A 17,244-nucleotide genomic window follows, 5' to 3' on the forward strand; every position below is an offset into this window, starting at 1 on the left:
TCAAAATAAGATGTTGATACTTTCCCAAAGTGGTATGAATGCAAATTCCTGTCTCAGCAAGCCCTGGGTGAACTGCTGCACTGCAATCTGAAAAAAATGTAATCAGTTAAATTTGTAAGATTGGTGGAGAATTAATTGAGAAATGAGTGTTTCATAAGCAGTTTAAAATATGAATTTAAAACACGAGTCAAAATTATCATTTAAAAACATGTTTTATAGTGTTTATGAAGTACTGGCTTAAATGAAATGTATGAGAGTAATTAATGCTAAATAGGAAACATATTCCCTTTCTAGTGGTCAAGGTTTCAAGGTACTAACATGAGAATTGAGTTATTTATAAGCAATTAAAAAAATGAATTTGTAAACTACGCCAAATTTACCATATAAAAACATGTTTTATAGTGATTATGAAGTATTGGCTTAAATGTAATGTATAAAAGTAATTAATGCTAAATCAGATCCAATTTCTCTTTCTAGTGGTCAAGGTTTCAAGATACTAAATTGAGAATTGAGTGTTTTATAAGCCATAAAAAATTTGAATTTGTATTATACGTCAAAATTATTATATGAAAACATGTTTTATAGCGTTTATGAGGTATCGGCTTAAATGAAATGAATGAAAGTAATTAATGCTGAATAAGAAACATATTCTTCATCTAGTGGTCAAGGTTTCACAATACTAACTTGAGAATTGACTTTTCTATAAAAAGTTAAAAATGGGAATTTATTTATTCTCATTAAAATTATCATATAAAATCATGTTTTATAGTGTTTATGAAGTATTGGCTTAAATGAAATGTATGAAAGTAATTAATGCTAAATAAGAAACATATTCTCTATCTAGTGGTTAAGGTTTCAATATATTAACATGAGAATTGAATATTTTATAAGCAATTAAAAATAGGAATTTATAAGTCTCATTAAAATTATCATATAAAACCAAGTTTTATAATGTTTATGTAGTATCATCATCAATGAACTACATGGAAGTTAATAATGCTAAATAAGAATCATTTACTTAATTCAATGGTCTTGGTTTCATGTAAATTAATTTAGAATTGAGTGTTTCATTAGCAGTAGAAAATATGAATTTATAACACGAGTCAAAATTATCATATAAAAGCATGTTTTATAATGTTTATGAAGTATCAGCATCAATGAAATACATGGAAGTTAATAATGCTAAATAAGAATTATTCACTTAATTTATTGGTCTTGGTTTCATGATACTAACTTTTTGTGTCACTAATATTAAGTTGCTATCAATTACATACAGTTATTATTAAACGTACCATGCAAAATACCATTATTATTATTATTATCAGTATTGTCTAGTCAAATTTCAACATGTTATGTCCAAATTTTCCCAAGTGCTAAAAACGATAATTCATGTTTCATCATGGCTTGAAAGATCTGCTGTACTGCAATCTGAAAAAATGTAGTCAGTTATAATGTGAAATTGATGGAGTACAACATTAGAATACAGAGTTTTATACGCAGTTCATAATATGAATTTAAAATACGAGTCAAAATTATCATATAAAAGCATGTTTTTTAATGTTTATGAAGTATCAGCATCAATCAAATACATGGAAGTTAATAATGCTAAATAAGAATCATTTACTTAATCTAATGGTAAGGGTTTCATAACATTAACTTTTTGTTACACTTCTATTATGTTGCTATCAATTACATTCATTTAACATTACACGTACCGTGCAAAACACCATTATTAATATTAATACCTTCTAATCCATATTAAACATAGGATGTTGAAACTATTCCAAGCGCTAAAATGTTAAATCATGCTCAGCAACCGTTGAGTGATCTGTTGCACTCCAATCTGAAAAATATGAAAGTTAATAATGGTAAATAAGCATCATTACTTAATCTAATGGTCAAGGTTACATGACTTTTAGTAACACTACTATTAATTGAATCACAATTATATTCTATACCCATTACTCGTACTTTGCATAAAACCATTATTATTATCAGTATCGTCTAGTCCATTTTCAACGTAGGATGTTGTAACTTTGTCAAGTGTTTAAAACGTTAATTCATGTCTTAGCAGTCCTTGAGTGATCTGCTGTACTGCCATCTAAAAAAAAATTGTCGGTTAAATATGTATAATGGTTGGAGGATAAAATGTCAATACTACACACCATAAAGAGATCGAAAGTCTGTTTATGACAACTAGTACGTGGACAACGGTGAATAATTCAGAAATGGAAATAATCAAACAAAAACTAACAGACAAACTTCATTCCTATTTCAAAATACTTGAAAACAATTTAAAGTTGAAATTTAAATACAAATACGAATATAAAACTGCAAAAAGATATGAAACATAAATCAGACAGTAAATACAAACGATTATATCAATAGATAAACAATGTTTTATATCACTAAACCACAATCATGGATGAAAAACATCATATCAATTCGGATTAGAATATTCAACTTATTAGATTTTATCTCTGGCCGCCGAATTCAAAAATGTTTAATATTATAATATTTTCAGAAACAAATACAATTTCAAAACTGATTAACTGAGCATAATATAATGAAATAAATTTCCAATAATATTTTGTACTTTGTAAATTAAGCAGGCAGTTGTATAAATATCATGAGTCTTAATATAGATACATAGTAACTAGTAAGACAAAAGTCAAAAAGTAATAACATTAAACTATAGATGTATGTATTATTTAAGTGTTTAGATAGTTGCAGGTAAGCATTTATTATGCATTAATATTCTCCGGACTGTACAGTCCACTGGTTAACTAATTGAACTTAACGGTCGTATATGTTATATATCTTATACATATAACGATTCATTATTTGAATACTTAACAATGTAAATAAATCATAATAATTTATTTTTTATGTTCGATGTCCATAAAATTTAAATCTTTATCTCCTATAAATATTACCGAAGTTATATTGTGAAATTCAAAACAAATTACTACCAATCATACTAATATATTGCATATTAAATATACACATATAATTAAAACTAATAAATAATAAATGAAATGTTGTATTCGAGCAGATTTGAGTCTGAAGTGATCAGAAGTAATCTACTGACTGCGTCGTACATTTTAAAAATGATGGTCGTATCTCGTATAAACAACGAAATCGCTTAGGTACATATTAAATTCTTAACGCTAAACGAGGGATATAAACACTATAAACATTAAATAGATGTATTCTCTATATGATTTGATGAAAAACTATTTATATATAAACTATTTTTTATGCTGTTGGCGTAATTGCTAAACGTTGAAACCTTAACAAACATAAAACGTGTAAAAAAACAAAGTTCAAAAAGATACTTCGTTAAATCGTTATACGGTGGTATAGGTACCATACAGAAAATTATGCGTGTACGAAAAAACAAGCCATTCGATTTTTTAACCTTTATTAACCTTTCAAACTCGTCGTAGCATTTATGAGTCAGCACTCAAATTTCGAAAAGATTAAACAAAAACTCAAATTCAAAAAATTCGAAAAATACGTAAAATCTAAGTGCCAAAAATAAAAATATAATCGTAACTTCGCAACAAAACGTCCGATTCCTTTGGTTTTGGTAGCGTTCGAATTTTTACAAAAACGTCTAAACGATGCGTAGAAAAAAATCGCTCTAACCACCCAAAAATTAATTGTTTCGTGGCGACGAAGTCCAAAAACTGCAAAATCCTAATTTCCGACGCCAAAAATAGGGGTAAAAATGAATTCTACAGTGTCACCACGGGACGCCGATTTTGATCACAGACCTACGAAAAACTGAACTTGTGAACTTCAGAAACGTGGAACAAATATTAAACATTTTTTAAAATATCCATGGGGGGAGGGGCACAAGGAGCCATAGGACACTGCTACCACCGAAGGACTTTATGTAAAACGACTTTAAACAGAAATTTCCGTGAAGTAACTATGCCCCATACATCGAAACCCGGCCGAGTAACACTCGACTAAAAAATTCAAATTTCGGAATTCCAAGACCCCAATGTGGGGTAAAAACGGCATTTACGGTGTCCACGACAGATACCGCTTTTGATCAGCATCATCCAAAATACCAGAATCTTGAGTTTCAAACACGTCGAACGACCACTAAGGTTTTTCAAAAATATATTTGAGGGAAACAAATATTTATGCAAATATACAGTACTTATAACTTTTTTTTTTTATTTATTTATTTATTAAAATTAAAATGTTTCAGCATTTTATCATGCTATTACAAGTTTACTAACGTGTTCAATTACAAATAACAAATTACAATTACTAATATTTTTAGTTAGTGATATAGTGATATACATGCTAATGTTAGTTAATATTTATTTATTAGTGGTAATTTAAAATCGATCTTCGTCTTCGCTTGATTGTGATAGAAGGAGATCTTGGGGTAGACGTGGTTTTAAACGCCGATTTTTCGTTTTTTTTTTCCCAGGTTGTAGAACCGTGCGCCATCAGATGTATTGAGATTAGCATGAAAGTTTTTGAATTATATTTTTATCCAGTCTCGGAGAAGAGGGATTCCCGTGACTTATAACTTTATACATAATAATAGTACTACTCATAGATAATGATGAAACACACTGCGAAATTAAGTATATTTACGCTATTGCAAAGATGTTTAAAGTCTACCTTTTGTAACTTGTACCTACGTATAATAAGTAATATAGTTGTTTTATTTACATAGAATATTATATGACTTTGACGTTTGCAATTTGTGAATATATTTCGTACAAATTGTACCAAGTCGTAATTTTTCATAGTTTTTTTGTTGCTTTTGGTAATTTAAATGTAGAAGGTTCAGTATTATCATACCGTTTAGGGTGATGTTAAACTTTTATTACTGAAACACATAATTATATATGCAAACTTGCAGTAAGTAAATAAAATAAATATTTAAAAAAGTTTTATATTGTATAACATAACTTTTCTAAAACTTTGCATTTTACAACTCGTTATTTCAACACATGATATAATCTGTTGTTATGATATTCATCTATACATTTTGAGATTCAAATTGAAATACTAACATTTTTAATATTGGTTGTTTCGTTTCGAAATCTTCGAGGCTCAACGCATTGACACCTCCAAATCAAATTTCTGTTCTAAAGAATTTTTAATTTCAATTTTAAAATTAAGAAATTGCTAAAACCAAATTTCCTGCCAATTTTTTTTTTAAACTGCACATTTAAATTACCATTTACCGTCTAAATAATTGAGTTGAAAAACTTTTACTAATTGGAAGACGCATCTAGGGACGAATTTGTGTCGGTCTTTGAACATTTTATCTAAAGGGGCCAGTATTAAAGGATTTAGTTTTGGAGTTTTGGATAACGTAATAACTAATAATAAATTGAGTTTTAACACAAAAATTTATGAACAATTTAGAATTTGGACAGTTACACTGTAACAAAGTCATAAATGAGTAGATAATTTTTATTTAATATGCAATGGTTCGTGAGGAATAATATTGAACATTTTGAAAGTGCAGTAGGGTTGCCTATACAAAACACCTTCAAGTCTGCATGACAATATAATAAAATACATAATGCACTCAATTTCACTATTTGAGGTGTACTGTAAGATAAAATAATTAATAAAATAAATTATATCATAGAGATAGAATATTAGAAGAATCTACCAATATTCTATATTTCAAAAATAATTAAATTGTATAAAATTTGCCTATATAGACTGCTTCTATTGACAAAAAAAAATCCGACAAACTGGCTATATTAATTAAGCATATGAATATATTATGATCACTAATATTTTTGAAAATATAAACAAAAAATAAGATCACAAATGTCCATAAAACTTTACTCATAAGTCATAAATTTTTTTTATAACTAGGTATTAAAAACCTTTATTTTGATATTTATCAAAATCACAAAAAAAAACACTAACTCTTTTCTTCTTAAAAGTTGTCTGTCCTGTATTTTTAAGTTTTGAAAATGTTACACATGATTTTTTATACGTAGTTGTAGTTCATAAGATTAAAATCATAAAATCTAGATATATAAAAAGATAATTATTTTTTATACACATTTCAAGTTCATATTTGATTGAAATCAAATATATAAACAAAGATGACTAATGATTTATAATTGAAAAATATTTGTGGGCATATAAAAATTTTAGAATATATTATTACATTTTATACATTTATTGGCCTTTAAAATGCATTTTATTTCTAATAAAAATGAATTTAACCATAAAATAATAAAAGTGAATTGCATAAAATTATTAGATTTATCGGAATCTTCTAGTCCAATATAAATGTAGGATGTTGAAACTTTTCAATGTGGTAAAAATGTTAATTCAGGTTTCAGCGAGCCTTGAAAGATCTGCTATACTGCAATCAGAAAGAATGTAGACACTTAAAATGTGAAATTGGTGGAGAACAACATTAGAATACAGAGTTTTATACGCTGTTAAAAATATGAATTTAAAATACGAGTAAAAAATATCATATAAAATCATGTTTTCTAGAGTTAATGAAACATTGGCTTAAATATAATGTATGAAAGTAATTAATACTATATCAGATCCATTTTTTCTTTCTAGTGGTCAAGGTTTCAAGATACTTACATGAGAATTGAGTATTTTATAAGCAATTAAAAAAATGAATTTGTAAAATACGTCAAATTTACCATATAAAAACATGTTTTATAGTGTTTATAAAGTATTGGCTTAAATGAAATGTATGAAAGTAATTAATGCTAAATAAGAAACATATTCTCTATCTAGTGGTTAAGGTTTCAATATATTAACATGAGAATTGAATATTTTATAAGCAATTAAAAAAATGAATTTGTAAAATACGTCAAATTTACCATATAAAAACATGTTTTATGGTGTTTATAAAGTATTGGCTTAAATGAAATGTATGAAAATAATTAATGCTAAATCAGATCCATTTTTTCTTTCTAGTGGTCAAAGTTTCAAGATACTAAATTGAGAATTGAGTGTTTCATAAACCATACAAAATTTGAATTTGTAATATACGTCAAAATTATCATATAAAATCATGTTTTATAGAGTTTATGAAACATTGGCTTAAATGTAATGTATGAAAATAATTAATGCTAAATCAGATCCATTTTTTCTTTCTAGTGGTCAAAGTTTCAAGATACTAAATTGAGAATTGAGTGTTTTATAAGCCATAAAAAAATGAATTTGTAAAATACGTCAAATTTACCATATAAAAACATGTTTTATAGTGTTTATAAAGTATTAGCTTAAATGAAATGTATGAAAGTAATTAATGCTAAATAAGAAACATATTCTATATATAGTGATTAAGGTTTCAAGATACTAAATTGAGAATTGAGTGTTTCATAAACCATACAAAATTTGAATTTGTAATATACGTCAAAATTATCATATAAAAGCATGTTTTATAGAGTTTATGAAACATTGGCTTAAATGTAATGTATGAAAGTAATTAATGCTAAATAAGAAACATATTCACTATCTAGTGGTTAAGGTTACAAGATATTAACATAAGAATTTATAATTTATAAGCAATTAAAAAAATGAATTTGTAAAATACTTCAAATTTACCATATAAAAAAACATGTTTTATAGTGTTTATAAAGTATTGGCTTAAATGAAATGTATGAAAGTAATTAATGCTAAATAAGAAACATATTCTCTATCTAGTGGTTAAGGTTTCAATATATTAACATGAGAATTGAATATTTTATAAGCAATTAAAAAAATGAATTTGTAAAATACGTCAAATTTACCATATAAAAACATGTTTTATGGTGTTTATAAAGTATTGGCTTAAATGAAATGTATGAAAATAATTAATGCTAAATCAGATCCATTTTTTCTTTCTAGTGGTCAAAGTTTCAAGATACAAAATTGAGAATTGAGTGTTTTATAAGCCATAAAAAAATGAATTTGTAAAATACGTCAAATTTACCATATAAAAACATGTTTTATGGTGTTTATAAAGTATTGGCTTAAATGAAATGTATGAAAATAATTAATGCTAAATCAGATCCATTTTTTCTTTCTAGTGGTCAAAGTTTCAAGATACTAAATTGAGAATTGAGTGTTTCATAAACCATACAAAATTTGAATTTGTAATATACGTCAAAATTATCATATAAAATCATGTTTTATAGAGTTTATGAAACATTGGCTTAAATGTAATGTATGAAAATAATTAATGCTAAATCAGATCCATTTTTTCTTTCTAGTGGTCAAAGTTTCAAGATACTAAATTGAGAATTGAGTGTTTTATAAGCCATAAAAAAATGAATTTGTAAAATACGTCAAATTTACCATATAAAAACATGTTTTATAGTGTTTATAAAGTATTGGCTTAAATGAAATGTATGAAAGTAATTAATGCTAAATAAGAAACATATTCTCTATATAGTGGTTAAGGTTTCAAGATACTAAATTGAGAATTGAGTGTTTCATAAACCATACAAAATTTGAATTTGTAATATACGTCAAAATTATCATATAAAAGCATGTTTTATAGAGTTTATGAAACATTGGCTTAAATGTAATGTATGAAAGTAATTAATGCTAAATAAGAAACATATTCACTATCTAGTGGTTAAGGTTACAAGATATTAACATAAGAATTTATAATTTATAAGCAATTAAAAAAATGAATTTGTAAAATACGTCAAATTTACCATATAAAAACATGTTTTATAGTGTTTATAAAGTATTGGCTTAAATGAAATGTATGAAAGTAATTAATGCTAAATAAGAAACATATTCTCTATCTAGTGGTTAAGGTTTCAATATATTAACATGAGAATTGAATATTTTATAAGCAATTAAAAAAATGAATTTGTAAAATACGTCAAATTTACCATAATAAAAACATGTTTTATGGTGTTTATAAAGTATTGGCTTTAATGAATGTATGAAAATATTAATGCTAAACATATCCATTTTTTCTTTCTAGTGGTCAAGTTTCAGATACAAATGGAGAATTGGAGTTTTTTCTAGCCATAAAAAAATGAATTGTAAAATACTCAAATTTGACATATAAAAACATGTTTTATGGGTGTTTATAAGTATTGCTTAAATGAAATGTATGAAAATAATTAATCTAAATCAGATCCATTTTTTTTCTTTTTTTCTTTCTAGTGGTCAAAGTTCAAGATACTAATTAAGAATTGAGTGTTTCATAAACCATACAAATTTGAATTGTAATATACGTCAAAATTATCATATAACATCATGTTTTATAGAGTTTATGAAACATTGGCTTAATGTAATGTATGAAAATAATTAATGCTAATCAGATCCATTTTTTCTTTCTAGTGTCAAAGTTTCAAAGATACTAAATTGAGAATTGAGTGTTTTATAAGCCATAAAAAAATGAATTTGTAAAATACCGTCAAATTTACCATATAAAAACATGTTTTATAGTGTTTATAAAGTATTGGCTTAATGAAATGTATGAAAGTATTAATGCTAAATAAGAACATATTCTCTATATAGTGGTTAAGGTTTCAAGATACTAATTGAGAATTGAGTGTTTCATAAACCATACAAAATTTGAATTTGTAATATACGTCAAAATTATCATATAAAAGCATGTTTTATAGAGTTTATGAAACATTGGCTTAAATGTAATGTATGAAAGTAATTAATGCTAAATAAGAAACATATTCACTATCTAGTGGTTAAGGTTACAAGATATTAACATAAGAATTTATAATTTATAAGCAATTAAAAAAATGAATTTGTAAAATACTTCAAATTTACCATATAAAAAAACATGTTTTATAGTGTTTATAAAGTATTGGCTTAAATGAAATGTATGAAAGTAATTAATGCTAAATAAGAAACATATTCTCTATCTAGTGGTTAAGGTTTCAATATATTAACATGAGAATTGAATATTTTATAAGCAATTAAAAAAATGAATTTGTAAAATACGTCAAATTTACCATATAAAAACATGTTTTATGGTGTTTATAAAGTATTGGCTTAAATGAAATGTATGAAAATAATTAATGCTAAATCAGATCCATTTTTTCTTTCTAGTGGTCAAAGTTTCAAGATACAAAATTGAGAATTGAGTGTTTTATAAGCCATAAAAAAATGAATTTGTAAAATACGTCAAATTTACCATATAAAAACATGTTTTATGGTGTTTATAAAGTATTGGCTTAAATGAAATGTATGAAAATAATTAATGCTAAATCAGATCCATTTTTCTTTCTAGTGGTCAAAGTTTCAAGATACTAAATTGAGAATTGAGTGTTTCATAAACCATACAAAATTTGAATTTGTAATATACGTCAAAATTATCATATAAAATCATGTTTTATAGAGTTTATGAAACATTGGCTTAAATGTAATGTATGAAAATAATTAATGCTAAATCAGATCCATTTTTTCTTTCTAGTGGTCAAAGTTTCAAGATACTAAATTGAGAATTGAGTGTTTTATAAGCCATAAAAAAATGAATTTGTAAAATACGTCAAATTTACCATATAAAAACATGTTTTATAGTGTTTATAAAGTATTGGCTTAAATGAAATGTATGAAAGTAATTAATGCTAAATAAGAAACATATTCTCTATATAGTGGTTAAGGTTTCAAGATACTAAATTGAGAATTGAGTGTTTCATAAACCATACAAAATTTGAATTTGTAATATACGTCAAAATTATCATATAAAAGCATGTTTTATAGAGTTTATGAAACATTGGCTTAAATGTAATGTATGAAAGTAATTAATGCTAAATAAGAAACATATTCACTATCTAGTGGTTAAGGTTACAAGATATTAACATAAGAATTTATAATTTATAAGCAATTAAAAAAATGAATTTGTAAAATACTTCAAATTTACCATATAAAAAAACATGTTTTATAGTGTTTATAAAGTATTGGCTTAAATGAAATGTATGAAAGTAATTAATGCTAAATAAGAAACATATTCTCTATCTAGTGGTTAAGGTTTCAATATATTAACATGAGAATTGAATATTTTATAAGCAATTAAAAAAATGAATTTGTAAAATACGTCAAATTTACCATATAAAAACATGTTTTATGGTGTTTATAAAGTATTGGCTTAAATGAAATGTATGAAAATAATTAATGCTAAATCAGATCCATTTTTTCTTTCTAGTGGTCAAAGTTTCAAGATACAAAATTGAGAATTGAGTGTTTTATAAACCATACAAAATTTGAATTTGTAATATACGTCAAAATTATCATATAAAAGCATGTTTTATAGAGTTTATGAAACATTGGCTTAAATGTAATGTATGAAAGTAATTAATGCTAAATAAGAAACATATTCACTATCTAGTGGTTAAGGTTACAAGATATTAATATAAGAATTTATAATTTATAAGCAATTAAAAAAATGAATTTGTAAAATACTTCAAATTTACCATATAAAAAAACATGTTTTATAGTGTTTATAAAGTATTGGCTTAAATGAAATGTATGAAAGTAATTAATGCTAAATAAGAAACATATTCTCTATCTAGTGGTTAAGGTTTCAATATATTAACATGAGAATTGAATATTTTATAAGCAATTAAAAAAATGAATTTGTAAAATACGTCAAATTTACCATATAAAAACATGTTTTATGGTGTTTATAAAGTATTGGCTTAAATGAAATGTATGAAAATAATTAATGCTAAATCAGATCCATTTTTTCTTTCTAGTGGTCAAAGTTTCAAGATACAAAATTGAGAATTGAGTGTTTTATAAGCCATAAAAAAATGAATTTGTAAAATACATCAAATTTACCATATAAAAACATGTTTTATGGTGTTTATAAAGTATTGGCTTAAATGAAATGTATGAAAATAATTAATGCTAAATCAGATCCATTTTTTCTTTCTAGTGGTCAAAGTTTCAAGATACTAAATTGAGAATTGAGTGTTTCATAAACCATACAAAATTTGAATTTGTAATATACGTCAAAATTATCATATAAAATCATGTTTTATAGAGTTTATGAAACATTGGCTTAAATGTAATGTATGAAAATAATTAATGCTAAATCAGATCCATTTTTTCTTTCTAGTGGTCAAAGTTTCAAGATACTAAATTGAGAATTGAGTGTTTTATAAGCCATAAAAAAATGAATTTGTAAAATACGTCAAATTTACCATATAAAAACATGTTTTATAGTGTTTATAAAGTATTGGCTTAAATGAAATGTATGAAAGTAATTAATGCTAAATAAGAAACATATTCTCTATATAGTGGTTAAGGTTTCAAGATACTAAATTGAGAATTGAGTGTTTCATAAACCATACAAAATTTGAATTTGTAATATACGTCAAAATTATCATATAAAAGCATGTTTTATAGAGTTTATGAAACATTGGCTTAAATGTAATGTATGAAAGTAATTAATGCTAAATAAGAAACATATTCACTATCTAGTGGTTAAGGTTACAAGATATTAACATAAGAATTTATAATTTATAAGCAATTAAAAAAATGAATTTGTAAAATACTTCAAATTTACCATATAAAAAAACATGTTTTATAGTGTTTATAAAGTATTGGCTTAAATGAAATGTATGAAAGTAATTAATGCTAAATAAGAAACATATTCTCTATCTAGTGGTTAAGGTTTCAATATATTAACATGAGAATTGAATATTTTATAAGCAATTAAAAAAATGAATTTGTAAAATACGTCAAATTTACCATATAAAAACATGTTTTATGGTGTTTATAAAGTATTGGCTTAAATGAAATGTATGAAAATAATTAATGCTAAATCAGATCCATTTTTTCTTTCTAGTGGTCAAAGTTTCAAGATACAAAATTGAGAATTGAGTGTTTTATAAGCCATAAAAAAATGAATTTGTAAAATACGTCAAATTTACCATATAAAAACATGTTTTATGGTGTTTATAAAGTATTGGCTTAAATGAAATGTATGAAAATAATTAATGCTAAATCAGATCCATTTTTTCTTTCTAGTGGTCAAAGTTTCAAGATACTAAATTGAGAATTGAGTGTTTCATAAACCATACAAAATTTGAATTTGTAATATACGTCAAAATTATCATATAAAATCATGTTTTATAGAGTTTATGAAACATTGGCTTAAATGTAATGTATGAAAATAATTAATGCTAAATCAGATCCATTTTTTCTTTCTAGTGGTCAAAGTTTCAAGATACTAAATTGAGAATTGAGTGTTTTATAAGCCATAAAAAAATGAATTTGTAAAATACGTCAAATTTACCATATAAAAACATGTTTTATAGTGTTTATAAAGTATTGGCTTAAATGAAATGTATGAAAGTAATTAATGCTAAATAAGAAACATATTCTCTATATAGTGGTTAAGGTTTCAAGATACTAAATTGAGAATTGAGTGTTTCATAAACCATACAAAATTTGAATTTGTAATATACGTCAAAATTATCATATAAAAGCATGTTTTATAGAGTTTATGAAACATTGGCTTAAATGTAATGTATGAAAGTAATTAATGCTAAATAAGAAACATATTCACTATCTAGTGGTTAAGGTTACAAGATATTAACATAAGAATTTATAATTTATAAGCAATTAAAAAAATGAATTTGTAAAATACTTCAAATTTACCATATAAAAAAACATGTTTTATAGTGTTTATAAAGTATTGGCTTAAATGAAATGTATGAAAGTAATTAATGCTAAATAAGAAACATATTCTCTATCTAGTGGTTAAGGTTTCAATATATTAACATGAGAATTGAATATTTTATAAGCAATTAAAAAAATGAATTTGTAAAATACGTCAAATTTACCATATAAAAACATGTTTTATGGTGTTTATAAAGTATTGGCTTAAATGAAATGTATGAAAATAATTAATGCTAAATCAGATCCATTTTTTCTTTCTAGTGGTCAAAGTTTCAAGATACAAAATTGAGAATTGAGTGTTTTATAAGCCATAAAAAATGAATTTGTAAAATACGTCAAATTTACCATATAAAAACATGTTTTATAGTGTTTATAAAGTATTGGCTTAAATGAAATGTATGAAAGTAATTAATGCTAAATAAGAAACATATTCTCTATATAGTGGTTAAGGTTTCAAGATACTAAATTGAGAATTGAGTGTTTCATAAACCATACAAAATTTGAATTTGTAATATACGTCAAAATTATCATATAAAGCATGTTTTATAGAGTTTATGAAACATTGGCTTAAATGTAATGTATGAAAGTAATTAATGCTAAATAAGAAACATATTCACTATCTAGTGGTTAAGGTTACAAGATATTAACATAAGAATTTATAATTTATAAGCAATTAAAAAAATGAATTTGTAAAATACTTCAAATTTACCATATAAAAACATGTTTTATAGTGTTTATAAAGTATTGGCTTAAATGAAATGTATGAAGTAATTAATGCTAAATAAGAAACATATTCTCTATCTAGTGGTTAAGGTTTCAATATATTAACATGAGAATTGAATATTTTATAAGCAATTAAAAAAATGAATTTGTAAATACGTCAAATTTACCATATAAAAACATGTTTTATGGTGTTTATAAAGTATTGGCTTAAATGAAATGTATGAAAATAATTAATGCTAAATCAGATCCATTTTTTCTTTCTAGTGGTCAAAGTTTCAAGATACAAAATTGAGAATTGAGTGTTTTATAAACCATACAAAATTTGAATTTGTAATATACGTCAAAATTATCATATAAAAGCATGTTTTATAGAGTTTATGAAACATTGGCTTAAATGTAATGTATGAAAGTAATTAATGCTAAATAAGAAACATATTCACTATCTAGTGGTTAAGGTTACAAGATATTAATATAAGAATTTATAATTTATAAGCAATTAAAAAAATGAATTTGTAAAATACTTCAATTTACCATATAAAAAAACATGTTTTATAGTGTTTATAAAGTATTGGCTTAAATGAAATGTATGAAAGTAATTAATGCTAAATAAGAAACATATTCTCTATCTAGTGGTTAAGGTTTCAATATATAACATGAGAATTGAATATTTTATAAGCAATTAAAAAAATTGAAAATAATTAATGCTAAATCAGATCCATTTTTTCTTTCTAGTGGTCAAAGTTCAAGATTACTAAATTGAGAATTGAGTGTTTGATAAGCCATAAAAAAATGAATTTGGTAAAATACCGTCAATGTACCATATAAAAACATGTTTTATTAGCTGTTATAAAGTATTGGCTTAAAGAAATGTATGAAAGTAAGTAATGCTAAATAAGAAACATATTCTCTATATAATGGTTAAGGTTTCAAGATACTAAAAGTGAGAATTGAGTGTTCCATAAACCATTACAAAATTGGAATTTGTACTATAAGTCAAATTATCATATAAAAAGCATGTTTTATAGAGTTTATGAAACATTGGCTTAATGTAATGTATGAAAGTAATTAATGCTAAATCAGAAACATATTCTCTATCTAGTGGTCAAAGTTTACAAGATACTAAATTGAGAATTGAGTGTTTTATAAGCCATAAAAAATTTGAATTTGTATTATACGTCAAAATTATTATATGAAAACATGTTTTATAGTGTTTTTGAGGTATCGGCTGAAATGAAATGAATGAAAGTAATTAATGCTGAATAAGAAACATATTCTTCATCTAGTGGTCAAGGTTTCACAATACTAACTTGAGAATTGACTTTTTTTAAAAGTTAAAAATAGGAATTTATAATTCTCATTAAAATAATCATATAAAATCATGTTTTATAGTGTTTATGAAGTATCAGCATCAATAAAAATACAAGGAATTAAGAATGCTAAATAAGAATTATTCACTTAATTTATTGGTCTTGGTTTCATGATACTAACTTTTTGTGTCACTAATATTAAGTTGCTATCAATTACATACAGTTATTATTAAACGTACCATGCAAAATACCATTATTATTATTATTATTATCAGTATTGTCTAGTCAAATTTCAACATGGGATGTCCAAATTTTCCCAAGTGCTAAAAACGATAATTCATGTTTCATCATGGCTTGAAAGATCTGCTGTACTGCAATCTGAAAAAATGTAGTCAGTTATAATGTGAAATTGATGGAGTACAACATTAGAATACAGAGTTTTATACGCAGTTAATAATATGAATTTAAAATACGAGTCAAAATTATCATATAAAAGCATGTTTTATAATGTTTATGAAGTATCAGCATCAATCAAATACATGGAAGTTAATAATGCTAAATAAGAATCATTTACTTAATCTAATGGTAAGGGTTTCATAACATTAACTTTTTGTTACACTTCTATTATGTTGCTATCAATTACATTCATTTAACATTACACGTACCGTGCAAAACACCATTATTAATATTAATACCTTCTAATCCATATTAAACATAGGATGTTGAAACTATTCCAAGCGCTAAAAATGTTAATTCATGCTCAGCAACCGTTGAGTGATCTGTTGCACTGCAATCTGAAAAATATGAAAGTTAATAATGGTAAATAAGCATCATTACTTAATCTAATGGTCAAGGTTACATGACTTTTAGTAACACTACTATTAATTGAATCACAATTATATTCTATACCCATTACTCGTACTTTGCATAAAACCATTATTATTATCAGTATCGTCTAGTCCATTTTCAACGTAGGATGTTGTAACTTTGTCAAGTGTTTAAAACGTTAATTCATGTCTTAGCAGTCCTTGAGTGATCTGCTGTACTGCCATCTAAAAAAAAATTGTCGGTTAAATATGTATAATGGTTGGAGGATAAAATGTCAATACTACACACCATAAAGAGATCGAAAGTCTGTTTATGACAACTAGTACGTGGACAACGGTGAATAATTCAGAAATGGAAATAATCAAACAAAAACTAACAGACAAACTTCATTCCTATTTCAAAATACTTGAAAACAATTTAAAGTTGAAATTTAAATACAAATACGAATATAAAACTGCAAAAAGATATGAAACATAAATCAGACAGTAAATACAAACGATTATATCAATAGATAAACAATGTTTTATATCACTAAACCACAATCATGGATGAAAAACATCATATCAATTCGGATTAGAATATTCAACTTATTAGATTTTATCTCTGGCCGCCGAATTCAAAAATGTTTAATATTATAATATTTTCAGAAACAAATACAATTTCAAAACTGATTAACTGAGCATAATATAATGAAATAAATTTCCAATAATATTTTGTACTTTGTAAATTAAGCAGGCAGTTGTATAAATATCATGAG

General features: G+C 24.7%; 1 long non-coding RNA gene across 3 annotated transcripts; it reads right to left on the reverse strand.

Annotated features, from left to right (window-relative positions):
- Positions 1-28: 28 nt before the first annotated feature.
- Positions 29-16,641, reverse strand: LOC113556288. 3 transcript variants are annotated; one of them, XR_003405484.1, is made up of 5 exons: positions 16,582-16,641; positions 16,355-16,453; positions 15,899-16,037; positions 1,293-1,428; positions 29-87 (listed from the first exon to the last, which is right to left on the reverse strand). It is a non-coding gene; the product is annotated as an uncharacterized LOC113556288 (long non-coding RNA). The 3 variants fall into 3 exon arrangements; XR_003405483.1 differs by lacking the exons at positions 29-87; positions 1,293-1,428 and adding an exon at positions 6,222-6,373; XR_003405485.1 differs by lacking the exons at positions 29-87; positions 1,293-1,428 and adding an exon at positions 6,222-6,373 and having other exon boundaries at positions 16,569-16,625.
- Positions 16,642-17,244: the final 603 nt, after the last annotated feature.

This window comes from Rhopalosiphum maidis, chromosome 3, assembly GCF_003676215.2.
Source record: "Rhopalosiphum maidis isolate BTI-1 chromosome 3, ASM367621v3, whole genome shotgun sequence".
Classification (NCBI taxonomy): Eukaryota; Metazoa; Arthropoda; class Insecta; order Hemiptera; family Aphididae; genus Rhopalosiphum; species Rhopalosiphum maidis.